The sequence below is a fragment of the Sphaerodactylus townsendi genome, linkage group LG01, assembly GCF_021028975.2.
Source record: "Sphaerodactylus townsendi isolate TG3544 linkage group LG01, MPM_Stown_v2.3, whole genome shotgun sequence".
Lineage (NCBI taxonomy): Eukaryota > Metazoa > Chordata > Lepidosauria > Squamata > Sphaerodactylidae > Sphaerodactylus > Sphaerodactylus townsendi.
In genome coordinates this window covers 1,142,509-1,169,740 of record NC_059425.1, presented here as the reverse complement: position 1 = coordinate 1,169,740, position 27,232 = coordinate 1,142,509, and the positions used below count along the sequence as shown (strand labels likewise).

Here is a 27,232-nt window from a genome sequence, read left to right as displayed (position 1 = left end):
GCACCTGGTGGGCCACTGCAAGTAGCAGAGAGCTGGACCAGATGGACTCTGGTCTGATCCAGCTGGCTTGTTCTTATGTTCTTATGTTCTTATGACTCAACCTGGACCTTTTAGTGGTCCCAGATGATTGCACTGGGGAGCTTCCACATCCATGCAGATGAGGCTACCTCCTCCAAAACTACAGACCTGTTCTCTTCCACTGTCAAACTAGGATTCCTGATGTTTCTTTCAGATCACAAGCTTGAAGCAGGTCACATCCTGGAGTTGATTATTCGCATGCGGCTTTCTGTTGCTGCAATGTTGACTTGCAGTGATAGGACTTGCATTCATGTGTATAAGTTATGCGTGGGAAGGTACTGGTTGGATATTAGGATTTATTTTTTACAATAGAATTGGATTTGGCTTCCTAGGGAGGCGGTGAGCTCTCCCTCTCTTTCAGACTTCAGGCAGTGGCTGGACAAAAACTTTTTAGGGATTCTGAGTCTAGGGTGATCCTTCTTATAGCAAGAGATTGAACTAGATGCCTGGTATGGTCCATTCAATCTTTCAAGTTCTGTGATTTTCTTATTCTAAATTGGGTCATCAGAATCACTGTGGTCTACTCCAAAGGCTAGCTGCCCATCAACGGTGTCAAGTGTCTTCTCAACAGTGGCCACTTTGGATTGGGGAACACCATATTGAATCTGGGTCTCCCTGTTTGTACAGTACCACTGAGCCCACTTTCCATTTTCTTAAAAATAAAAAAACCACTGAATCCACAAGTGAAATTTTGATGGAATAATAAGCTTTATTGAAGAAAAGAAGCAATAGTGACATCATTTGCAGTTTCCTGGTGGACAAACATATAGCCTTTACTAGAAAGCACTGGCTTTCCCACTGCCCATTTAGCTTGGATAACTTGGAGGATTCAAAGCAGATGAATAAAGAGATAGAGATAGGGTACGGTACTGGAAGAAATACCATTGTGGGCCCTAGATTATTAAAAAGACTACAGAGGGAAGATGCTCATAATGTTCTGATCTCCTAAACAACATAAGAGAATGAAAATGAAAAATAGCTTTGAGTGGAAAAGATAGGGGAATATAGAGAGTATACAATTAACTTTCTCATGTTTGTGGTAACGGGAACATGGAATATTGTGAAACACCAACAAATCTTGATTTCAACTGACAAGAGTCATTTGAATCCGACACTCAAATCGGTGAAGTCATCCACCATCAATCCGTTCAATGCATTCACAATTTTGGGAAGACCCAGCTTAACAGGGACAACCACAGCTGCAACTGCAAGAGGGACAGCAGCTACCACAGGCCGTGTACCCTCCCACACGAAGAGGCTCACAGGTGGCAGCAAGAACGGGCCCTGGGACTGTAACGATGCAAGGAGGTGGCTGGATCACAACTTCGGATGGTGGGATTTGGTTGATGCAGCTCACGTTGGCCCCGCTGGTGAGGCCCAGGCAACGTGCTGATGTTGAGCCACCGCAGCATGGGTTGCAACAGCATGAGCCGGGGCAGCATGAACAGCAAGGTTGGGGGCAGGATGGGACAGCGCAGGATGGAGGACAGCAGCAAGACATCTTGGGAGGGTGGAGATGTGTCTGGAGTAATGTGGTGAAAGGATTTGAAACATCAGTGTTAAAGTTACAAGGTTGCACATTTCTCCCAGGAAATAAATTGGATTAATCCTAATTAAATTTGGGGGCAAGCAAATGGCTGAGATATTGCATCCATTTTTTTATGAACAAATTATTCTAAGCTAAGATCTTAAATAGAATGTGGGACTTTTGTTCAAATTGAGAAACACAGATTCATTTTGAGGGAAGGAATTTCCTATATGTAAATAAAGTTGAATGAAGTCCAGTAGCACCTTAGAGACCAATAAGATTTTGTGGCTTAACGGTTTCAAGAATCAATGCTCCTTTTGTGAGACATCATTCTCTATCCTTACAGTCCTAGCATTTCTGGTTGTGAAAAAGGTGATTGATAGCATGTGGTCACTGCCTGCGAGAATTTCATAAATCAGAAGGTGGATAAACAGGCCTGACAGAGATTGGAAACAGAGCTTCAATTCCTTGCTTGGCTTACCTGAAGTGGAATTCAAGAATTAAATTATTCGTAAAACCACAACGAGAAAAAATAATAATCAAATTTCCCCAAGATTACTTGTAGAATTCAAAATTTAGCTTGGGTTGTCAAATCCAGGCACAAAAATTCTGGAACATTTGGTGCCAGACAATGAGGAAGGCTGGTTTAGGGGAAGGAAGTGACATCATTGGGTAAAATTCCAATTGCTATCATAAGATTATACATGATTCCTAATGATTTCTAAGCTCAACCCTTAGAAGGACTACTATGAAATGAGCTGTAAATGAACTGTATGAAACTTCCACCAGGCATCCCATTCAAGAAGGTTTCTCTCACTGGTTCTGACAGCCAGCATACAAGTATCCTCTGTACAGTTCTAAATAAAGATCAGCACATTTCACAGAGAGTCGCTTGCTCTTCTTCCTTCCTGTGCTACAGTTTCTTTCCAAGTGACCTCTGCTTCCTCCACTCCGTTGGAGATATACATTCACAAAGGAGAAAGGACAATAATAAAATTAAAATATTATTTTGCTTTTGCTTAATATTCTTAATTTTTTTCTCAAGGAAAATCTTCCTTCCTAGCTTTCTGAATAGATTTCATATTGCATTTATTACATATGCCATGAAAGCAAGTTATAATGGACTTACCAATGCAGTAACAGAAGAGAAGTAAGCAAGAGAAGCTGATCGAAGTTGTGAAGACTGTGGCAGGGGGCAAGCGTATTTATACCATCTCTGTGGAGCGTAAAGGCATGACTCAGTTATGAATGTTTCGTTTGCTAAATATTTCCAAGCTCCCCAAGGCATATTTCTGAGGTCTGAACCTCATATTATAGGGTATCAATTATCCTCCAATCTTCCTTTATCGTACAATATTATTGGCCTTGTCCAGAAATTCTATCCAATTCTCTCCCACAAAAAAGTGTCATTTATCCACGTTATTCAGCAGTACAGGGTGATGCTTGCATCTACCACCAACTCTGTATCCTTAATTAATCTGTCTGTTTCCAGTTAATTAATGGAATTATGTGGGAACAGATTAGCTGTGTGAGAGGCAGGTAGGTGATTACCACCAGTGTATACAGAAGTCTGGGCCCCAAAGAAATTAACTCAAAACCATATTGTCAGAGCAAGAGGGATGCAGTTTTTTAAAGACATTAAAATAATAATTAAGGACTGGGTTGGTAACATCCCAAGAATGAGATACACACAAACAGAATTTTAAGAAGTTTAGGTAATAGAGACATCTAATAGGTAATAGACATCTATGGCGGTTTTCTACCAGCTCATATAACAAATCAGTAGGGGACATCAGATCCTACATAGCAACCCAAAAATCAATGGGACCCATAAGTCTCCATGGGCGAGAATGAGTCCTCTTTGCGCCTATACAGTGCAAGGCTGGGATACTTAGATGGAACTTCAAAGCAAAGTGTCTAATGAGACTGGAACCACATTCACTCGCACACTGAACATCAACTCCAGGGTCAGGCCTGCATCCAGCTTGGGGCCTAAAACAAACTTCAAGAGTCCTAGTCTTCCCCTGGAGGACAACAGGTCTGTAGTTTGTGAGGAGGTAGCTTTACTTTCCCCCTGACTCATTCTATGAGGCTTCTGAAGGAATGTAAAACCTGGGGGGCAGCTCTTTCAGAATGACTGTTTCTCCCTGTCTTACCCAGGTCTTGGTCACAAAGCCCAAGTCCACCTTGTGCTGCCCTGCCAAGCGGTCCTGCAGGGTCCTCATCTTGTTCTTATTGACGGAGACCCTGGATCATGTAGATGAAGTCAATCGGTAGTAGTCAGAAATGGGGCATACATTCGCAACCTCACAAACCAAGGTACCCATATCATGGGAATGGGAATGAAGGTTGAAGAAGTGGACTAAGCTTGTCCTGGCCCACTTTCATCTTAGCGACTTAAGACACTGTCTCATGTTTCCATACCTCCCTTGCCCCCAGTGACTAGGATCTTTGACTTAATGGTAGATTCCACATTGCTTATTTTTAATTAATTGCCGTTGTTAGTTATTTATTTATTTATTTATTTATTTATTTATTTATTTATTTATTTATTATTTAGCCTTAGTTTATAGCGTCACTTCTCATCCCCGGAAGGGAGTTCTGAAAGTGTTTCCACAACATGGCTGTTTCCAACAGCAATTTAATACAGCATAAAAACTGAACCTATTAAAACACAACAGCAGTTAATAACAATAAATAAACTAAAACAATACAATTGTGTAAAACATACACAAATGAACATTTTTTATTTTTATTTTTCCTTTACATGTATACATCTATTTATTTATTTATTTATTTATTTATTTATTTATTTATTTATTTATACATACATACATACATACATACATACATACATACATACATACATACATACATACATACTTTCAATTTATTGGCCGCCCTCCCCCGAAGGGTTCAGGGTGTCTTACAACGTGATAAAACCCAACAATATAAATATTTAAAGAAACGGTGAACCACACATACTGCTGATCTAAAAAATCAGGGAATAAGAATCCCAAAACAAGTTTACATTAGGGTCCCTAAACTTTTTTAAACAGGGGCCAAAGTTCACATTAGCGGCTGAAATCCCAGCTCGGGCCGACTCAAGTGACAGCTCGCCATGGGCCATTTCATCCATCCAGCTCACGTAACTCTCACTCCTGGCCGAAGTTCCCCCCCCCACTCCCGCTGGTCCCTTCCAATCCGGCCCTGGAAGTCATATGGCTTTCACTTTGCCTTCTCTCTTCCCCTTTGCCGCATTTGGGTACAGTCCCTCCGGCCGCTTGGGAATGAGTAAAGCTTAGTCGCTCAGCGACTTGGAGAAGCTGTTTGTAAACTCATCGGGAGTTGGTGCCAAGCTCCAGGGTAGCCACCTGGAGTTTGACACTTCAAGTGCGAGGCTGACTTCGCTTGCTCTATTCCAAGCGCCGAAGAGAGGACCATGCCTCAATGCAAGCAGGGGAAGGAGGAGAAAGGCAGCTCTGCCGGTCCTTTCTCTCTCCCCCCCCCTTGCTGCATTGCACGGGAAGCGTCCTCCGGCCGCTTGGAATGAGGCTAAGTGAGTCGCCGCTCAAGGCTCAAATGCTGCTGTTTATAAACCTGGGGAAAAGGAGATAGAGAAGGGGGAGATCCGCTTCTGCCCAGCAGGCCGGATAAATGTCTTCCGGGGGCCTGATTTGGCCCCCGGGCCATAGTTTGGGGACCCCTGGTTTAGATGGTGATAAAAAGCCCACCCACACCCACCCCACCGGAGGCCGGGATGATGTAACCACAGTCAGCCTGGCTGGCCAAATGCCTGGTGGAACAGGTCCATATTGCAGGCCCTGCGGAAACTCAATAAGTCCCGCAGGGCCCTGATCTCTCTAGGGAGCCTGTTCCACCAGAGTGGAGGCCAGGCGGATGTATTTTGGGACAGTGACCAGTAATAGATCAGAGGGTCGTAGCGGGGCGATTCTGGGAGATGTGGTCCCTCAACTATACAACCCCAAGGCAGTTCATAGCCTTAAAGGCTATTTACACACTAGGGAAACAGTTGGATCCCCCAGAAACAATTTGGGTTCTTTTCATGCCTTCGCAAAAAAAAACACTTCTATTTTTTTTGCAACACATATATAGCTGCGAAGGGATAGTGACACAATTCCTTGACGCCATGCCAATCCAAGTTCAATCTGAATGGCTGCCCCTGCATAGCTTCACATGTTCAACACACAATTTTTAAAAAAAGAAAGAGCAAAAAGGACTATCTTGCAAACGCCAGGCAATAACGAATGTGTTACCATAGATCTCTGAGTAAAATGGGGAGAAAATGAGCTTGGTTGTATTTTTCAGCGTGGTGTCCGCAGAATCTTCCCAACATGGCAAACGGCAGCAACATGAAAGTAACAGGATGGAAGGGAGAGAGGGGGAAATCAACCCTCTTCCTCCGTGAATATGGTTTTGAGGGAATTTCTTTGGGGAACAGACTTCTGTATACGTTGGCGGAGATCACCTACCTGCCTCTCACATAGCCACTCTGTTTCCACATAATCCCTTACCTAAAGGGGAACAGACAGACGAATTAAGGATACAGACCAAGCATCCCCCTGTACTACTAAATAATGTGCACACATGACATTCAGGCCCTTTCCGCACACACAAAATAATGCATTTTCAAACCACTTTCACAACTGTTGGCAAGTGGATTTTGCCATTCCGCACAGCTTCAAAGAGCACTGAAAGCAGTTTGAAAGTGCATTATTCTGCATGTGCGGAATGAGCTTCAGTAATAGAGAAATGGAGGAAAGTCTCCAAGACACTGGAGTGTCTGAGAGTGGGGGGTTTTTTCCCCAGTGTTTTGGTGGTTAAAGGTGACCCTCTTTTGTGCGATAAAATTAGACAAGACCTATAACATTGTTCAATAAGGGAAGATTGGAGGATAATTGATACCCTATAATATGAGGTTCAGACCTCAGAAATATGCCTTGGGGAGCTTGGAAATATTTAGCAAACGAAACATTCATAACTGAGTCATGGCCTTTGACGGCTCCACAAAAGTATGCATAGAATACGTACTTTGCCCCCCCCTGCACCCACCCAGCAGTCTTCACAACTTCACTCCAGCTTCTCGCCATTCTCTTACTGCATTGGTAAGGTCCATTATAACTTCCTCCTCATGGGTATATGTAATAAATGCTGTATGAAGAAATCTATTCAGAAATCCAGGAACTAAGGTCTCTTCCTTTGAAAAAAAAAATTAAAGAATATTCACGCATGAAACACAAATAAGGTTTTATCAGTTATTTGGGTGCTGTAGTGAGCTCGGCCAGGGCTGTATGTCTATGTTCTGTAACAAGCATTCTCTCCTGACGTTTCACCTGCATCTGTGGCTGGCATCTTCAGAGGATCTGATGTTGGGAAAGCAACATCATACTCCACTTGCTTTCCCAACATCAGATCCTCTGAAGATGCCAGCCACAGATGCAGGTGAAACGTCAGGAGAGAATGCTGCTAGAACACGGCCATACAGCCCGGAAACCACACAGCACCCAAGTGATTCCGGCCGTGAAAGCCTTCGACAATACATTTTAATGTTATTATTGTCCTTTCTCCTTTGTGAATATAAATCCTTAATGGAGCAGAGGAGGCAGAGGTCACTTGGAAAGAAACTCTAGCACAGGAATGAAAAAAAGACATACTGATCTTTATGTAGAACTGCAGAAAGAAAACTTGTATGTTGGCTGCCCAGAAACTGTGAGAGAAAACTTCTTAAAATGAGATGCCTGATGGCATTTTTTCTCTCTTTCATTGTGGTTTTTTGCATGATTTGATTCTTGAGTTCCGCCTCAGATAAGCCCTGCAAGGAATTGAAGCTCTGCCTCCGACCTCAGCCAGGCCTGTTTAACCAACTTCTGCTCCAAGCAATTCTCGCAGGCACTGACCACACGCTGTCAGTCATCCTTTTTCACAACCAGAAATGCTAGGACTGTAAGGACAGAGATTGAGAGACCCATCCGAAGCTCTCTCAAGGACAACTTACATGGCCAGTAGAATATATTCAGTATTATCTTCATTGCAAAATGACAGCATAGTTGCTTTGCTATGGGTATCTCACGAAAGGAGCATTGATTCTTGAAAACGTTAAGCCACAAAATATTATTGGTCTCCAAGGAATTCATTTAAGTTTATTTACACATACATCCCAAAGGAAATTCGTTCCCCTAAAATGAATCAAGCTATGTTTTGTGTTTCTCAATTTGAATAAGAGCCCCACTTTCCATTTAAGATCTTAGCTTAGGTTTATTTATTCCAGGAAAAATGAATGGATGGAAGATCTCACCCACTTTCTTTTCCCCAAATCTTACTGGGATTCATCCAATTTATTTCCTGGGAGAAATGCGCAACGTTGCAACTTTAACACTGATGTTTCAAATCTTTCACCCTGTCATTCCAGACACACCTCCACCTTCCCAAGATGTCTTGCTGCTGTCCTCCATCCTGCGCTGTCCCATCCTGCCCCAAGCCTTGCTGTTCATGCTGCCCTGGTTCATGCTGTTGCAACCCATGCTGCGGAGGCTCAACACCAGCACGTTGCCTGGGCCTCACCAGCGGGGCCAACGTCAGCTGCATCAACCAAATCCCACCATCTGAAGTTGTGATCCAGCCACCTCCTTGCATTGTTACTGTCCCAGGGCCCGTTCTTGCTGCCACCTGTGAACCTCTTCGTGTGGGAGGATACACGGCCTGTGGTAGCTGCTGTCCCTCTTGTGGTTGCAGCTGTGGCTCTCCCTGTTAATCTGGGTCTTCCCAAGATTGTGAATGCATGGAACAGATTGATGACTTCACCAATTTAAGTGTCAGATTCAAATGACTCTTGTCAGTTGAAATCAAGATTTGTTGGTGTTTCACAATATTCCAAATGCCCGTGACTACCAACATCAGATAGTTAATTGTATTCTCTCTGTTCTCTCCTATATTATTTCCCCCAAAGCTATGTTTCATTTTCCTTCTCTTACATTATTAGCAGAGTGTGAATATCTTCTCTCTTTGGGCCTTTAAATATTCCAGGGCCTTTCTTTGAATTTTCTTGCTTCCAGGTCCTTAGCCTACATCTTTCTCTTTATTCATTTGCTTTGAAACCCCTAAGTTATCTGAGCTCAATGGGCAATGGGAAAGCCACTTCTTGCTTTTAAAGACTAAATGTCTGTCCACCAGGAAACTGCTCCACAGCAAATTATGTCACTATTGCTTCTTTTCTTCAATAAAGCTTCTGATTGCATCAAAATTTCACTTCTGGATTCAGTGGTTTCTTATTTTTAAGAGAATTGAAAGTGGGCTCAGTGGTATGGCACAAACAGAAAGATCTCAGGAGTTGCACTGTGCCCCAAAGGAGGGAATCACCTGTATACAGACTAGCCTCCCATGTCATTGTATAAGGCTGCTGCAGGAATGATAATTCTCAGAGGCAGCTTTTCCAGAGTGATGGTTTCATCCGGCCTTACCCAGGTCTTGGTCACACAGGCCAAGTCCACCTTGTACCCTGCAAAGCAGACCTCCTGCAGGGTCCTTGTCTTATTTTTAATAGACCTAGCATGGCTAAATAGAAGTATCAGAGATGGGTGTATATTGCTAACCTCACAACCATCATATTATGGCAGTGGTGGCGAACCTACGGCACACGTGCCAGAGGTGGCACTCAGAGCCCTCTCTGTGGGCACGCGCGCCCAGTTCGTCATATGGGGGAGCGGAAAATCACCCCCACCCACCCACACACACACATCTAGACTGGCCTTGCTTCTCAGTAAACCCTGCTAGGGTTGTGATTCACCCATTCGAAGCGTTGCATGATTGCTTCACCAAGCTTACTCCTGAGTAACACGCGCCTTGGAGCAAACCATTTTTTTCTAAACTAAAACCTCAGTATTCAGGTTAAATTGCCATGTTGGCACTTTGCGATAAATAAGTGAGTTTTGGGTTGCGGTTTGGGCACTCGGTCTCGAACAGGTTCGCCATCACTGTATTATGGGATGGGACAAAGACTTGAAGAGGACAAACTTGTCTGAATCTCCATCTTGCCTTAAAATACAGTCTCATGTTGCCATACCTCTCTTGTCCCCCAGTGACAGGGATCTTTGACTTAAGGGTGGATTCCCCACAGTATATTTCTAACAAGCTGCAGACAAGCTGCAGATGTTATTTGGCTGGGATGCGAAATCTTTTAGTATTTATTTAAACAAAGCACCCAAACAAGCAAGAGATGTTTTATGCCAGAATCACCCAGTCTCTCCTGGATCGTGATGGCAAGCAAAAGGGGACTGTGGCTTGACAGTCCATCACTCTGACTGATGAAATTTAAAAGGTTTTTATCTTCCCATATCCAAAAGGGAAGGGCTATGCCCAGTGGGCTCATCAGTAGGTTGTACAATGGACCTGCCAGTTCTGGATAGCCCTGGTAACCCCTCCATTTTTAGACAACTGATGGGGCTCTCAGAACTGTTGTAAGACCACTGCTGGTCTCACTGGAAGTTCCCCTCAAAAGCAAAACCATCTGAGCTGTTCCCGCAGCTGCCTGCATGCAGTGGCGTACCTAGGCAAACTAGAGCCCTGGGCAAAACCTGAGTTTGATGCCCCCCATGGGCAGCCACCCTCCCCCACCGTGACCAAACAAATTTTTTTTCCACCAGGTCATTTCAAAGTCACCATCACATTATAGAACATGCCCCAAATCTGAACACAGCAGAAATATTTTTTGAAAACATTTTCAAAATGCTTTCAGAATGTTTTATTACTGCTATGAAAACATTTTATGGTGTTGTATCCAGTCCCCCCAATTAGGAAACAGCATCACTTTCAATGTTTTTTAAACTGGGGACCCCAGATTCTCCCTTTAAGGTGGATTTAAAAGGAAAATCTGGGCTCCCTAGTTTAAACAAGTGATGCTGGAATCCACCCCCAAACAGCATTATTTTCAATGGTGTTTAAACTAGTGAGCCCAGATTCTCCTTTTAAATCCACCTGAAAGGGAGAATCTGGGATCCCCAGTTTAAACAACATTGAAAGTGATGCTGTTTTGGAGTGGATTATCTCCCACCCTGAAACAGCATCACTTTCAATGTTTAAACTGGGGACCCCAGATTCTCCCTTTAAATCCATGCAGAAGGGGGTGAATTTAATAATAGTAATATTAACCTTTATTAGGCATTGAGAGAATAAAATAAATAAAGAAAACAAGCATTGGCAGGAAGGGGTGGATTTAAAAGGAAAATCTGGGGAAATGCCTGCTGTCAGGGGGTGCCTGCTGTCAGGGGTGAAATTATTAAGATAGCAGCACCAAAATTTCAGAGTATCTTCGTGAGACCCTACTCATGATACCACCCAGGTTTGGTGAAGTTTGGTTCAGGGGTCCCAAAGTTATCAACCATCAAAGGTGTAGCCCCCATCTCCTATTAGCTCCCATTGGAAACAATGGGGGATGAGGCACTCCCTTTGGGAGTCCATAACTTTGGACTCCCTGAACCAAACCTCACCAAACCAGGGTGATATCATCATGAGAGTCTCCCGAAAAATACCTGAAATTTTGGTGCTGCTAGCCTAAATACTGCACCCTCTGCAGGCCAAAAACAGAAAAACACTGAAAACCTGCAGTTTTGCACCCCCTTCACAGTGGCAGCTTTCATGGGGCGAACTTCGCCCACTTTGCCCAATGGGAGGAACACCTCTGCCTGCATGCCTGCACATTTGGGAGCAATCAAGATCTTGGAATCGGTACAAGAGCAACATCAGGAGCAGAGAAACGTTGAGGCAACAGATTGAGGGGATGAGGTGTTCAGAGCCAGAATATCAGAAGCACTAGCTTATCAACCATGCCCCTAAGATGTCAAAGAGGTAATCTAGTGGATGAAGGTTACTGGAAATGTAGAGGACCATGAAAACATCTCACAGAACTCACATACTACTCTTCTGTTAAGGGATATTCTGATGTCCCATGCCTGTCCTGTGTCTGCATAGGAGATTTTGTAACTAACTGAACCACTCTTGAGACATTGCAGGAGGGGGGTTAGTTAATGCTGATTGTAGCGGGGACAGGATTCGTGTACTCATGCATGGTGCGTAGAGGAAGTTTATATTAACCCTTGGTAGTAGGTTTCCAAGAACTAGACAGGACACAAGAATGTGATGACTCCGGTCTCTACAGAAGTGTAATCGGGTCTTTGCAGTATATTGCTTCCATTAGCAGACCAGATATTTCACATGCTGTCAACGTACTCAGTAGACGATGCCAACAACCAACTGAAACAGACTGGACTGGGGTAAAAAGGGTACTGAAATACCTTAATGCAACTATGTCTAAAGGTTTACTGCTGTGTCCAGACCAAACTACCAACATTGCTGGATATGCAGATAGCAGTTTCTTGTAATGAAGAGAACAATACGCCTTGTACCGGGTATGTCTTGAGTAATCCATTTACGCGGGTGTACCCATTTTATGGGCATCATTTAAGCAAAAACTAGTAGCACAAAAGCAGGCTGGCCGAGGGCCGATAATACAAGCCAGAATAGTTGTGCTTTAGACATGCAATGCAAGTGTCTGAATTAAGGCTAAAGACCTAGGTCTCAAGGTACCAAAACCAAGCATATTAAGATTCAATGACTCCTCAAAGAAGTTTGTATACAGTCTCTTAAAGCAAGGCCGAATTCTAATGAAGACCAGAACAAAGTATATAGTGAGCACGCTATCAAAACATCGAGGACAGATGATTCAAACAGGACTCATAGAGGCAAGCTTCCATTACCTTCACCGGACAATAAGGCGAGACATTATCCTGACCAAGCCTATTCAACCTCTATAAAAAACATGAAAGAGGCGGCAGAGGATTGTTAAGGGTATAACTGGATGCATCTCTGAAGTAAGTCATCAACCATGTGCCATGGAAATGTAAAACATACAGTGAATTGATGATATGTGTAAATGTAACTAGTTAATGGTGATAAAACAAAAGAAAAATGTATGATGTAGGTGGTTTGCCAAGCATCTGGGAAGGGGTGTCAGGAGCTGAAAAGTTATAACAGCTGCATGGCAGAAAACCCTTTGATTGCCTTAATGGACTGCTGAAGGGACTAACAGCATTCATTTCCTGTTGAAGCAGCCAATGAGGAATGACTAAAGGCTATGATTGCACTTCAGCTGATATATATGAGTCATGTGACCTTTGACTGTACTAGCATTTCATAGGCTAAGGTGTTTAATGTAATGGTAATAGTGTATATAAGTAAGCAGCTTAACTCCAACGTTAAAGGCGTGTTCTCTTTGTTGGGGACAGGACCAAAAGCTCTAAGGCTAGCTCTGGTCCGTTTACAATCTGTAAGAAGGATATTGTATCAATGCCAATACATCCTTTCTTTGAGTGAACTCCCTGGCTCCAGTGGTTATTGCCGCACTCTGTGTATGCTCAGTTGCGCCTACGCTGTCAACTCGTGTCAGACTCTGTGTCAGGCCTGAGCCATGCCCGGCCTGGCATCTCGCACATCCACACCAAGACCACAGCTGGATTTGGATTATCATTGCCTGAGGCTGAGAAGGTTTCCTGTTGCTTGCTTGTACCTAGTTGAACAGGCAAACTGCTTTCCTTATCTCCAGCTTCCTGAAGGAGGCAAGTGTCTGCAACTGTCACAAGAATGCTTCTTTCTTACAGTCTTTCTTATGCTGATGTTTTGGGAATGCGAGGGAGGGGGGAATATGGGATAAGCTATGTGACAATGTTCAGGTATATACTGGGGTTCAGGGGACAAAGTTGTCAGGGGTGTAGACAAATATTTTTCCAGCAGAGCACCCCACAGGAGTAGATCACCCAAGAAGAGATTCCTTTAATGTTGCAATACTAAGTAGCAAAGTTCTTCGCCAGGCAGCAGATGTTCCAAGACACACACCTCTGCCCTCCCTCTGCCACATATATACAAATGTCCACCTATCCGCTGCAAGTTTCTTATCAGTCTTTTGGAAGCACATGGCACTGTCCAAAGTCAGACATAACTATCATGTAGATTGTGCTTATCTAGGCTGACACTTTGATAGCACCTGACACCCCTTCCACAATCGGAATGACATTATTTACATTATTTACAGACATGACATTCAGCTGACTCAACAGAGTACAATATTTTTCCTTTGTTACTGGTTTGGTTAGGACGTCAGCTACATTATGTTCAGTTTCTACGTAGACAAGCTTGATAGTGCTATCCCGTACCAGTTCTCATACTTAACACTGATATACTTAGTCCTAGCCTTTAAATTTTCTGTCTCAGCCAAATGTATTGCTGTTTGGGAGTCTTCCAAAACAGGGATGGGCTGTACAGTGTGTTCACCCAGCTCAGTTAACAGAGCTTTGAGCTAAATGAGCTCTGTACAAGTTTCTGAAATTGTGCAAAATTCAGCCTCTGAGATTCCTGATCCTTGGGCTGACACAGTTCCAATAAAGCTCTTGAAACTTTCCAGAGTCTTGTTTGCTGACTGGAGTAACAAACCCTTAGATTAAGCCAAAGCTTCTGGATCCCCAATTCTATGCCCAGACCTACTCTCAGTATGGCTGGGTCGAAGGAGAACCGCACTACATCCAACAGTGGGTCGGATACCAATGATGGGGGGGCCCTGACCAACCCAGTTGTGGGAGGTCAGCACCCCCGTTCACTCGAGGACATGTTCATCACAGCTCTGGGTGGTGACCTAGGAACCCTGGCCGGGGCCTACGGATGGGAGTGACTAGTGGTGGCAGTGGCCCCTTCCAGGCAATGGGAACAAGAGCGTGAGGGGACCCTCACTGTCAGCTACCACTGGGAGCCCCACCAGGTGTGCGTGGCCCAGCACAAGAGGTTGGATGATGGCACAGTGAGGTCAAGGCACTTCAGAAGGAAAAGGAAGACCTCCAGCAAGAGTGAGACCAAATGCAGTTCGAGATGTCGGCCATGCAATGCCAGATTACCAACCTGATGGCACCCCAGTCGGGCCTGGCAGCGGGAGCGCAGAACCTACCCAACCAAGTTCTCGCCCAAGCAGGCAGTGCAGGTGGAGTGGAGGGGGAGCAGTTTCAGTGGGACCAGCACCTCCAGTCCAGAGACCAAGGAGAAGGGAACTGAAAACAATGTTCAACGGGGACCCCAAGAACCTGCCCTAACCTACATGAGCATAGTGGATGATGAGTATGCCAACGATGCTGAGTGCATGTACGACATTGGGGTCCTCCTCAAGAGGGAAGTGGCAGCCTGTCTGGTGGGCATCTTTGAAGAGGATGCCCCTGAACTCTGTGATTTTGACCACTTCATGATTTTGCTCCTCCGTTGATTCAAAGATCCCTTCCTGGGAAAGAAGGAAAGAGCTAGGCTGCAACGTCTTCACTAGGGGTCCCAATCAGAAGTCGATTATGGGGCCGAGTTCCACCAGCTGCCTGCAGAATTGGCCCAAGTGCATCTTCATCCACATGTTCAAGGATGGCCTGGATCCAGAGGTCTTACAGTGGGCCTTCGTGTCCGGAGATCCGGACACCCTGGTGGGATTTGTCTGGCAAGGGAATGCAGAGGCCCACCTGAAGGAGGTCCAACGAGCCAAACAGTGCAGGGGACCCAATCGAGTCTTTCTTATGCTGACGTTTTAGGAGTGTGAAGGAGTGGGGAATATGGGATGAGCCATGTGGCAATGTTCAGGTATATACTGGGGTTCAGGGGACGAAGCACCAACTTTGGCTTCCTGATCCTTGGGCTGACACAGTTCCAATAAAGCTCCTGAAACTTTCCTGAGTCTTGGGTGCTGACTAGAGTAGCAGATCCTTACACTCTGTTAGCTCCTGCAGGGGATGTGCAGTTTTGAGGGCATATGATATGGGTGAGGTAGATTCTGATATTGGTAGATTCTGCACAGCACAGAGTATAATGACTTCAGTATCTCCTACATAACATTTTTGGGAAGAACTTTGCACAGCTCTCTCCCCCAAAGTTACCTAAGCTCATTATATTCCTCTCAACCCAGGTTTTGCAAAGATCACTAAACTATGCATCTTTTTTTTTGCAAAATTCTGCGCTGAAAGTGCTCCAACACAAAGAGACAGGAGGTGCTTCGTTCTTCGAACCTGCTGGCCAAATTCCCCCTTCCTTCCAACCTTTTACTTCCCTGTCTGCTGCCATCTTTGTCTCATTTTTGGGAAATTGTTGGGAAGATTCAGCATGCCCACCATTGAACAAGTCTCCCAAGTATGTTTTGTCCCCACGGCCGAGTGTATGACTGCCATTTCACTCATATAGATTTATGGTCAGTAGGGAGCGACTCCCTTTATATTCAGTCGTTATGGATCATATATTTCATCTTCAGCCCCTGCCAACATGACCAATGGGCCATGCTGGCAGGGGCTGATGGGAATTGTAGTCCATAACATCTGGAGTGCCAAAGGTTTGCCACCACTGATCTATGGTGAGGGGATCATTATTGCCTGGTCATTGCAAGACAGTCCCTTTTTTGCATTTTAAATTTTTGTGGGTTGAACGTGTGAAGCTGTTCTCGAGCAGCCAATCGGATGGTGGGACAATCTGCACGGCTGCAAGGCTGTCATTTCCGTATGTTTTCGAAGCTATGTATGTGTTGAATAAAAAATTAAAAGAGAAGCGCTTCCACGCGAAGGCGCTAAAGCAACACAAGCTGTTTCCATGAGCTCAGAACGTTTCCTAGACGCCTAGACCAGGGGTCTGCAACCTGCGGCTCCGGAGCCGCATGCGGCTCTTTCAACCTTATACTGCGGCTCCGTGTGGCCTGGAGGTCGGAGGGTAGCGTGGGTGTGCCCCTCCAGAGCAGCCACCATCCCCCATCTGCCATCCCTGCAGCCACCATCCCCCCGCCCCATGGAGCAGGCGGCTGCTTAAGCCGAGGTCCTACCCTGTTGTGCAACGACTAGTAGGCAGGGTATGTGTTAGTGACAGGGCCAGAGGGCTTGCGGTTTGCCTTTCTTTTATTTGTGTTCCTTGCTGTATTTGGGTGCCGTGCCAGAAAAGTTCTCTTAAATGTTCTACTGTTATTAAATCTTAACTTCGCTTAATCTTTACCGGTAGTGGACCGTTCTCTGTACTGCGTATGCTCCCCCCGGTTCGGACACGCTATTGGAAGAGGAAACTGGAAGGTCCTGGCCCTTCCCAGTGGGCAGTCCTAAAACTGGCCAGGTGGTGGCAGTGTACCCTAGGAATGAGATAGCCCTCTCCAGAGAAAAAGTGATAACTCTGGGAGAGGGCTGAGAGCGAAATAGGGCCTGCAAACCATAGGCAAGCCCGTTTCGCCACAGAGTATGTATAATAATTTATGTTAAACTTTGAAAACATAATGCATAATTGCAATTGTTATGGTTCATGTCTGTTTAAATGTAGTATAATTGCACTGAATGTGATGTGAACACTACACATGACTTTGTATATTACCTTAATTGATTATATTTAATGTAACATTCAGAAATTGAAATAAAAAAAACTACAGATTTGTTCTTTTCCATGGCGACATTAGGATTCTTGAACTTTCTTTCCGGTCACAAATTTCAAGTAGGCCACACCCTGGAGTTGATCATTGATGTATAGCTTTCTGTTGCTTTCCAGCAAGGCATCTGACCCCGCAATGTCGACTTGCAGTGAATTGCAGTGAATTGAATAAGTTATGGGTGGAAAGTTACTGGTTGGATATTGGGGGAGTTACTATAGATTTGGATTTGGCTTCCTCGGGAGGTGGTGAGCTCTGCCTCTCTTTCAGACTTCAGGCTGTGGCTGGACAAAAACTTTTTAGGACAGCTCTAGATAGGGAATCCTGCAGCCAGGATGTTCTGGAACTGTGGATTCCCATCAGCCTCTGTCAGCATGGCCAATTGGCCATGCTGGTAGGGGCTGATGGGAATTGTAGTTCCTGAACATCTGGAGAGCCGCAGGTTCCCTACCCCTGCTCTAGGGTGATCCTTCTTATAGAAGAGGTTGAACTGGATGCCTGGTATAGTCCCTTCACCGCAGCAAGCTCTGTGATTTTCTGATTCTATACTGGGTCATCAGACTCACTGTGGTCTACTCAAAAGGCTAGCTGCTCATCAAGGTGTCAAGTATCTTCTGAACAGTGGCCGCTTTGGATTGGGGAACCCAATATCCAACCTGGGTCTCCCTGTTTGTGCAGTACCACTGAGCCCACTTTCAATTCTCTTAAAAATAAGAAACCACTGAATCCACGAGAGAAATTTTGATGCAATCAGAAGCTTTATTGAAGGAAACAAGCGCTAGTGACATAATTTGCAGTGAAATAGTTTCCTGGTGGACAAACATACAACCTTTGCTAGGAAGCACTGGCTTTCCCACTGCCCATTTAGCTTGGGCGTAACTTAGAGGTTTCAAAGCAAATTAATAAAGAGACAGAGATAGGCCATAGTTTTGGCAAGAAGACCATCGCAGGCCCTGGAATATTTAAAGGCCCGCAGAACTAAGATGTTCGTACTCTTCTAGTCTCCAAAACAATATTAGAGAATGAAAACGAAACATAGCTTTGAGGGGGAAATATAGGGGAGTACAGAGAGAATACAATTAACAATCTCATGTTGGTGGTAACGGGAATTTGGAATATTGTGAAACACCAACGAATCTTGATTTCAACTGACAAGGGTCATTTGAATCTGACACTCAAATTGGTGAAGTCATCTGCCATCAATCCATTCCATGCATTAACAGTCTTAACAGGGAGAACCACAGCTGCAACTGCAAGAGGGACAGCAGCTACCACAGGCGGTGTACCCTCCCACACGAAGAGGTTCACAGGTGGCAGCGAGGACGGGCCCTGGGACGGTAACAATGCAAGGAGGTGGCTGGATCACAACTTCAGATGGTGGGATTTGGTTGATGCAGCTCACGCTGGCCCCGCTGGTGAGGCCCAGGCAACGTGCTGGTGTTGAGCCTCCACAGCATGGGTTGCAACAACATGAACCAGGGCAGCATGAACAGCAAGGCTGGGGGCAGGATGGGACAGCGCAGGATGGAGGACAGCAGCAAGACATCTTGGGAGGGTGGAGATGTGTCTGGAATAACATGGTGAAAGGATTTAAAACATCAGCGTTAAAGTTGCAACGTTGCACATTTCTCCCAGGAGATAAGTTGAATCGAACCCAGTAAAATTTGGGGGCAAACCAATGAGGGATATATTCCATCCAATCATTTTTCTTTGAACAAATACATCTAAGCTAAGAACTTAAACTGAACGCTGGGCTTTTATTCAAATTGAGATACACAGAACAAAGCTTGATTCATGCTGGGTGGAGTATTTTTCTTTGGGATGCATGTGTAGATAAACTTGAATGAATTCCAGTAGCACCTTAACGACCAATAACATTTTGTGGCTTAAATGTTTCAAGAATCAATGCTCCTTTCATGAGATATCCACAGCAAAGGAACTATGCTGTCATTTTGCAATGAAGACAAAACTGAATATATTCTACTGGCTACGTAGTTAAAGTGAGGTGTTTTTTTTTTCTGCCAGGAATGACAATTCTTGTCCTAAGGTCATACATGAGTCCCAATGATTGCTAAGCTCCACCTACAGATGGACTGCTATGAAGGGAGCTAAAAATGGACTGTGTGACTTCCCATAGAGGGACAACTATGAAATGAACTGTAAATGGACTGTGTAACTTCCACCAGACATCTCCTTCAAGAAGGTTTCTCACACTGGTTCTGGACATCCAGCATAAAGGATTTCTCTCTTCAGTTCTACATAAAGATTGGTATATTTCAAAGAGAGTCGCTTTCTCTCCTTCTTCTCATTCCTGTGCTAGAGTTTCTTTCCAAGTGTTCTCTACTTCCTCTACTCCGTTAGAGATTTACATTCACGAAGGAGAAAGGATGGTAATAACATTAAAACCAGAGGTAGGATCCAGCAGGTTCTCAGCAGTTCCCGAGAGTGGGTTACTAATTATTTGTGTGTGCCAAGAGGGGGTTACTAATTGGGTCTGCTTTTCCGTTAGAAATTCCATTAGGTCCAAAAATCACAAAGTCCTGTTGTTTCCTTTGTGGCTGGTTAGCGAAGGTAGAAAACGGGATAATTCTCCCTGTTGGGCTGTTTGAAAAACATGTTTTAGAAATATGGTAAAGTTCCTTGTTTCAGGAAAGTATCCTTCTTTTGATTTCTAGAAACAAAATTAAGTATTTGAAAATATTAAGTATTTGACAGGCAGTCAAATAGAGGAGAAGTAGTTGCTTCTGTTGGCAGTAGACGATAGGACTTGCTATAATGAGTTTAAATTGTGGACAGAAAGATACCAGCTGGAAATTAGGAACTTTTTTTTACAGTAAGAGTTTTTTACAGTAACAGAGAAATTATTAATGCCCCGCCCCCGGAATGCCCGGCCATGCCCCCATCATGCCCCGCCAAGCCCCATTGGCGCTACACCACTGTTTGAATCCCACCACCATGGGAACCTGTTACTAAAATATTTGGATCCCACCACTGATTAAAACTGTATTTTTCACTTGCTGAATATTTTTTTCCAAAGGAAGACCTTCCTTCCTGGATTTCGGAATAGGTTTCTTATTGCATTTATTACATATACCATCAAAAGAAGTTATAATGGACTCACCAATGCAGTAACGGAAGAGAAGTAAGTGAGAGAAGCTGATCGAAGTTGTGAAGACTGTGGTAGGGGGCAAGCGTATTTATACCATCTCTGTGGAGCGTAATAGCATGACTCAGTTATGAATGCTTAGTTTGCTAAACATTTCCAAACTCCCCAAGGCATATTTCTGAGGTCTGAACCTCATATTATAGGGTATCAATTATCCTCCAATTTTCCTTATTGAAGGCCTTGTCCAGGAATTCTATCCAACAAATTCTTTCAAAACCATCTTTCCATAGGAAGAGGGCTGAAGTTCTATTAAGGCATTAAAATAATAATTAAGGACTGTGTTGATAAAATCCCAAGTGGCAAATGCACACAAACAGAATTTTCAGAAGCTTAGATATAAATGATTGAGAGCAGGGATCGAAGTGGGCATTGAGGGGTGTGTGATAATTTCCATTCCACAAAAGGTCAGAGGAGTGCAAGAGACAGTAACTTGTACTTCTCACAGAAGAGTGATATCAAACACAAAAAAGAGGCCCAAGGCCAATTTGTCATGGATTTCAGTTGTCTAGTCATAGCAATATTTAAGCACCATGAGACTATGATGTCAAGATTATGACTGGTTGGGCATTCAGCTGGTTCCAACAGAAATGGCTTCCCAGTCTTACTATGGCTTTCCTGGGTACCAGACTCAGTGGCTTCAGACTGACATCTATGCCAGTCTTCTACCAGCTCATGTAACAAATCGGCAGGTGGCATCAGATCCTGCATAGCAACCCAAAAATCTGTAAGATCCAAAAGTCTCCATGGGTAAACATAAATCCTCTCTATCCCTATACAGTGCGGGACTGGGATGCTTAGATGGGCCTTCAGAGCCAAATGGTCTGACAATGGCATTCTGTTTAAGGAGACTAGAGCCACATTCACTTGCACACCAAAGATCCACTCCAGGGTCTGGCCTGCATCAAGCTGGGAGCCTGAAACAAATGTCAAGGATCCTACTTTCCCCCTGGAGGACAACAGGTCTGTAGTGTGTGAGGAGGTAGCTTTACTTTCCCCCTGACTCATTCTATGAGGCTTCTGAAGGAATGTAAAACCTGGGGGGCAGCTCTTTCAGAATGACTGTTTCACACTGCCTTACCCAGGTCTTGGTCACAAAGCCCAAGTCCACCTTGTGCTGCCCTGCCAAGCGGTCCTGCAGGGTCCTCATCTTGTTCTTATTAGACCTGGCATTGCTCATCGGTAGTGTCAGAGATGGGCATACATTCCTAACCTCACAATCATCATATCATGGGATGGGATGAAGGCTGAAAGTAGATCTTGCTTGTCTGTATCAAATATACTTAAGACACTGCCTCATGTTTCCATTACTCCCTTGGTTCCAATGACTGGGAACTTTGACCTAATGGTTGTGTCCACATAGTATTCACATTCATTCATAATGAACTGCAGTCCTTATGAATGAACCCATTTTCATTGGGGTTTTTTCATTTACACGTGTACATTCGCAAATTGGGGAAGCAATTAGATTCCCCAGAAACAATTCCAGTTTGTTTCATGCCTTCGCAAGAAAACACTTCTCATTTTATTTTTTTTCCCAACACACGCAAAGCTCTGAAAGGATAGTGACACGAATCCTTGCAGCCATGCCAATCCGACTGCAATCTGAATGGCTGTCACTGAATAGCTTCACATGTTTAATACACAACAGTTTTTAAAAAGAGAGCAATAGGGACTGTCTTGCAAAGGCTAGGCAATAAGGAAAGTGTTACCATGGATCTATGGCCCCTTCCGCACAGGCAAAATAATGCGTTTTCAAACCACTTTCACAACTGTTTGCAAGTGGATTTTGCTATTCCGCACTGCTTCAAAGAGCACTGAAAGCAGTTTGAAAGTGCATCATTCTGCACGTGCGGAATGAGCCTATGAGTGAAATGGCAGCCATACTCACTATCATGGGGAGAAAATGTGCTTGGGGCTCTTGTTCAATGGTGGGCTGGTAGAATCTTCCCAACATGGCAGATGGCGGCGAAATGAAAGTAATAGGGTGGAAGGGAGTGGGGAAGTCAACCCAGCCCAAAATTCATAAAGTCTGGGGTGCTCCCAGATCATAGTCCAATCAAACTGCTTCCCACAGATCTTAGTTCAATCAAGCTGCTTCCCACAGCATTGAACTTTGCTTTGCTCTTGGATGATTGCCCTTCTTATCCTTGCCAGAGGGTCAATATTTTCTATAACTAGACAACTGAAACCCATTCCAAATTGACTGTGGACTTCCTTTTTCTGTTTGATACCACTCTCCTATGAGAAGTACAAGTTACTGTCTCTTGCACTCCTCTGACCTTTTGTGGAATGGAAATTGTCACACTCCCCTCAATGCCCACTTAGATCCCTGCTATCAATCATTTGTTTATATCTAAGCTACTGAAAATTCTGTTTGTGTGCATTTGCCACTTGGGATTTTATCAGCACAGTCCTTAATTATTATTTTAATGCCTTAATAGAACTTCAGACCTCTTCCTATGGAAAGATGGTGTTGAAAGAATTTCTTTGGGGCACTTCTGTGTACGCTGGTGGAGATCACCTACCTGCTTCTCACATAGCCTGTCTGTTTCCACATAATTCCCTTAACCAAAAGGGAACAGAGAGATGATTTAAGGATACAGAGTTGGCGGATCATGCAAGCATCACCCTGTACTGCTGAATAACATGGATACATGACATTCAGTAACAGAGGCATGAGTTCCTGAGAGTGGTTTTTTCCCCTTGTGTTTTTGATGGTTAAAGGTGACTCTTTTTTGTTGGATAGAATTGGATAGACAACAAATACAAATACAAAACCTTTAATGGCATATAAAGAGTGGTAAAATACAGATTATGTTAAAACCAATTGACTAAAATTTACACAAAGGTTTCACTCTTGATCCAAGTGCCTTTGTTAAAAACCTGGCAACTGATTCAGTAGTGTGGGGATGATGGTCACTAAGCAGGTGTGAAACTATTTCCTTGTCTGATCTCACTGAAAATTTCTTCAAGATGGCCTCGAGAAAAAGCAACCGATAGACTGCCAAATCTTTGCAATGAAGGAGCACGTGGTTCGAGTTGTTTCGAATTAGGCTCCGCATTGCACAGGAATCGCAAGTCCTGTTCTCCTGTGGGATGCCATGATATCTGCCTCTTTGTTTGGGCAGTGCGGTAACACGATTTAGCCGAGCAAGCATAAAATATCTGCGAGGAGATGTGGATTGATTAAATTACTCATATATTTAGCCATAAAACCCGGCAATGGTGGTGAAATGCCATAAAATGTGGGAGAACAAGCCCTCTGCAGGTTCCAGCTGTGAGAAGCTGCCCCTTCAATGTCAAGAGCACGCGTTGTTTCAAAACTCCGAAAGCCTGTCTTTCGATCCCATCAGTAGGAGTTGGTCAAAAGATACACCTCATGTTGTTTATTTTGCTTGATAATTTTGGTGTGCCAGGTGGAGTGGAAGTGGTCGCTTAACAGAAAAATATGTGGAGGACTGCCCTCGGGAGTGGCTTCTATAAATGAAGGCCGAAGCCAGTATTTAAACAAAAAAGAGAGCCAAACCCGGGAAAAAAAAATTGTCTTGGCTCCGGGTTTCTAAACAAAGAACTTGATACGTGGACTGAGTTTGGAAGACCCAATAAACGACGAAGAAACAAAAGATTGAACACTCTCCCTAATAATAATTTCTCCAGCGGTTTTTGCTCCCCAGATTGGAGCTCCGTAAAGTAATTGTGGCAGTAGTTTTAACTGAAAAAAGCTTCCATTGCGGCCAGCGGAAAAAGATTGGACCGCCTCTGGTGTGAAAAAAAAAAAATCTGGATATTGCCAACACTTTGATTTTACTTGTATTGAGAGTCTGGTGGATATGAGAGGTCCAGGTTAAGAAATGATGGAAGGTGATTCCTAAATATCTGTATGAATGGACCTGTTCAATCGATGTACCGTTTATTTTCCACGTGCTGAGTTTTTTTGAATTCGAAAAGATCAGCACTTTGGATTTGTTATAATTAATCGACAGGGCACTGTTTGTGCGAGTCACGTCATAAAAGGAAGCTTGAAGTAGTTCTCTTTGCAGGCCCACCTGTTGGACCGAGACAGTAACTTGCAGTTAATGCGTCGTCTGCATAAGAGAAGTGCACATGTGGGTCTTTGTCCCAAAATGGAGTGTGCGTGACTTTCAGTCACAAAGAGATAAATATGAGGAGCAAGGATGCGTGCTTAAATAAAGATTGAACAGGAGAGGAGCAAGAATACAACCCTGCTTTGACTCCCCCTTTGTTAGAAACTATAGGTGAAGTTAAGAGGGCGGCCGGCGACGTATCACAACGAACTTGGACAGGTAGTTGAGGAATACAACTATGGCGAATAAGAAACAGTAATCTCTGGTCTATTCCCTAACACAGTCAATTTTTTCCCACAGCTGATTCCTGGGGATAGAGTCGAATGCGCATTTCAAATCTAGGAAAGCCGCAAGGAGTTTCCCTCCCTTGGGGTGGCAATATTTTCATCCTCGTAAAATGGTTTAAAACCAGACAATGGTCAAGGGTGGATTTACCTGTGGCATATCCTATCTGTTCCGGGCCTAGCACTGAAGAGGACCAGGCAGTGAGACGTATCATAAGGTACCTTGCGTAAAGCTTACTAGCCACTGAAAGCAAGCTTATGGGGCGATAGTTAGATGGATTTGATGGATCGCCTTTTTTATGTAGAGGTACAATGATAGCGAATTGGATAGAATTGGATAGAATTTCTGGACAAGGCCTATGAAATCGGAAAATTGGAGGATAATTGATACCCTATATTACGAGGTTCAGACTTCGGAAATATGCCTTGGGGAGTTTGGAAATATTTAGCAAACTAAACATTCATAACTGAGTCATGCTTTTATGCTCCACAGAGATGGTATAAATACGCTTGCCCCCTGCCACAGTCTTCACAACTTCGATCAGCTTCTCTCGCTTACTTCTCACCTGTTACTGCTTTGGTAAGTTCATTAAAACTTCTTCTGATGGTATAAGTAATAAATGCAATAAGAAACCTATTCAGAAATCCAGGAAGGAAGGTCTTCCTTTGGAAAAAAAATTAAGAATATTCAGTAAAAGCAAAATAAGGTTTTAATGTTGTACTTTCTCCTTTATGAATATAATGTTGTACTTTATGAATATAATGTTGTACTTTCTCCTTTATGAATATAAGTCTCTAATGGAGCAGAGGAAGAGGAAGTCACTTGGAAAGAAATTGTAGCACAGGAATGAAAGGAAGAAGAGCAAGCAGCTCTCTTTGAAATGCACTGATCTTTATGTAGAACTGTATAGAGCACAGGTGTCAAACTTGCGGCCCCTCCAGATGTTATGGACTACAGTTCCCATCATGATGGGAACTGTAGTCCATAACATCTGGAGGGCCACGAGTTTGACACCTATGGTATAGAGGAACCTTTTATGCTGGCTGTCCAGAACCACTAAGAGAAACCTTCTTAAATGAGTCACCTGGTGGAAATTACATAGTCCATTTTCAGCTCAATTCACAGTAGTCCATCTGTAGCCTTGCCATTCTTGGCCTGGCATCTAGTACATCTGCATTAAGGCAACAGCTGGCCCAGCTATTAACATTTCTTGAGGCTAAGGAGGCCTCCCCCGTTCGCATGTTAACTAGTCAATAGAGCTTAACCATCTACTCTTATCTGCCTTCTTCCGTAAGAGTGAAACACCTGTCCTTAAACAATGCTTCTGTTCTCACCATCCTTTATAAGGCTGATATTATGGGAATGCGAGGGTGGGGGGATTATGGGTTGAACCAAATTGTAACTTGCAGGTATATACCAGAGGTCAGAGAGCCAAACTTCAGTTTCGGCTATCTGAGCCTTGGGCTGACACAGTTCCAATAAAGCTCTTGAAGGGCGATTCCGCACACGAGTAAAATAGGTTCGACCCAGTTCCCTGAGAAGGGTACTAACCTAGGTCGAAGCCATTGTTGTTCCCCACTGCAACCAGCTTGATCCCAGCTCGGAGGGCGGAATCATCCTGTGCCTCTTCGCCGCTCCGTTCCGATTGGCTACTGTTCTACGGCCATGTTCCGTCTATCCCCACACATGTTATAAAAAAACCTGCCACAGGAATGGAGGGATGAAGGTGGCGTTTTTTGATTGGCCAGCTGTCCGCATGCCCGAAACACTCAGCTGTGATTGGCTGAATGGGGGACTCCTGGCACCAGAGATTCCGCACTTTACTGGAATTGAGCTGAGTTCGAGCGTGGTTCCCTGAAAAAGTAATAGTTCCCAACTGGAGTTGGAAATTTGACCGTTACACGGGGCGAAGCTGGTACAAAACCACTTTGATCCCAGTGGTTGTGCAGAGCACTTAGGTTGAACGCAGCTCGAACTTAGGTCGATAACCCAAGTGCGGAATCAACCGAAATCTTCATGAGTCTCATTTGTTGACTGGAGTGCCAGACCCTCACAAGGTGGAGCTTAAAAATCACTAGGAGTCATGAATGATCTTAGAACAGCAGTTGTCATTCCGCCCAGAAAAAAATGCTCAGAGTGTGGATTCTTTGACATTTAACCCAATGATGTCACTTCCTTTCCCCAACCCAGCCTTCCCCTTGATCTACCAGCAAAGCTCCCAGAGTTTTTCTGCCTGCATTTGACAACCCAAGCTAAATTTTGAATTCTACAAGTAATCTTGGGAATGTTTGAATATTTTTTTCCTCTTTCATTGTGTTTTTTTTGCATAATTTAATTCTTGAATTCCACTTCAGATAAGCCCTACTAGGAAGTAAAGCTCTGCTTCCAACGTCTGCCAGTCCAGTTTATCCTCCTACTGTTCAGAAATTCTTGCAGTCATTGACCACATGCTTTCAATCACCTTTTTTCACAACCAGAAATGCTATGACTGTAAGGACAGAGACTGAAACCGTTTCCGCACGGCCACGGTGGGGGTTGGGTCAGTGTACATGACGCCGACCCAACCCCCCTGGGACAGTTCGCACGAACGGTCCCAGAAACAACAGGGAAGAAGC

General features: G+C 44.1%; 1 protein-coding gene across 1 annotated transcript in view; it reads right to left on the bottom strand.

The window, feature by feature from the left end:
* The window catches only part of LOC125439661 (keratin-associated protein 5-5-like), a 266,942-nt gene that overhangs the window by 43,383 nt on the left and 196,327 nt on the right, over window positions 1–27,232 (bottom strand). The window lies entirely within an intron of this gene.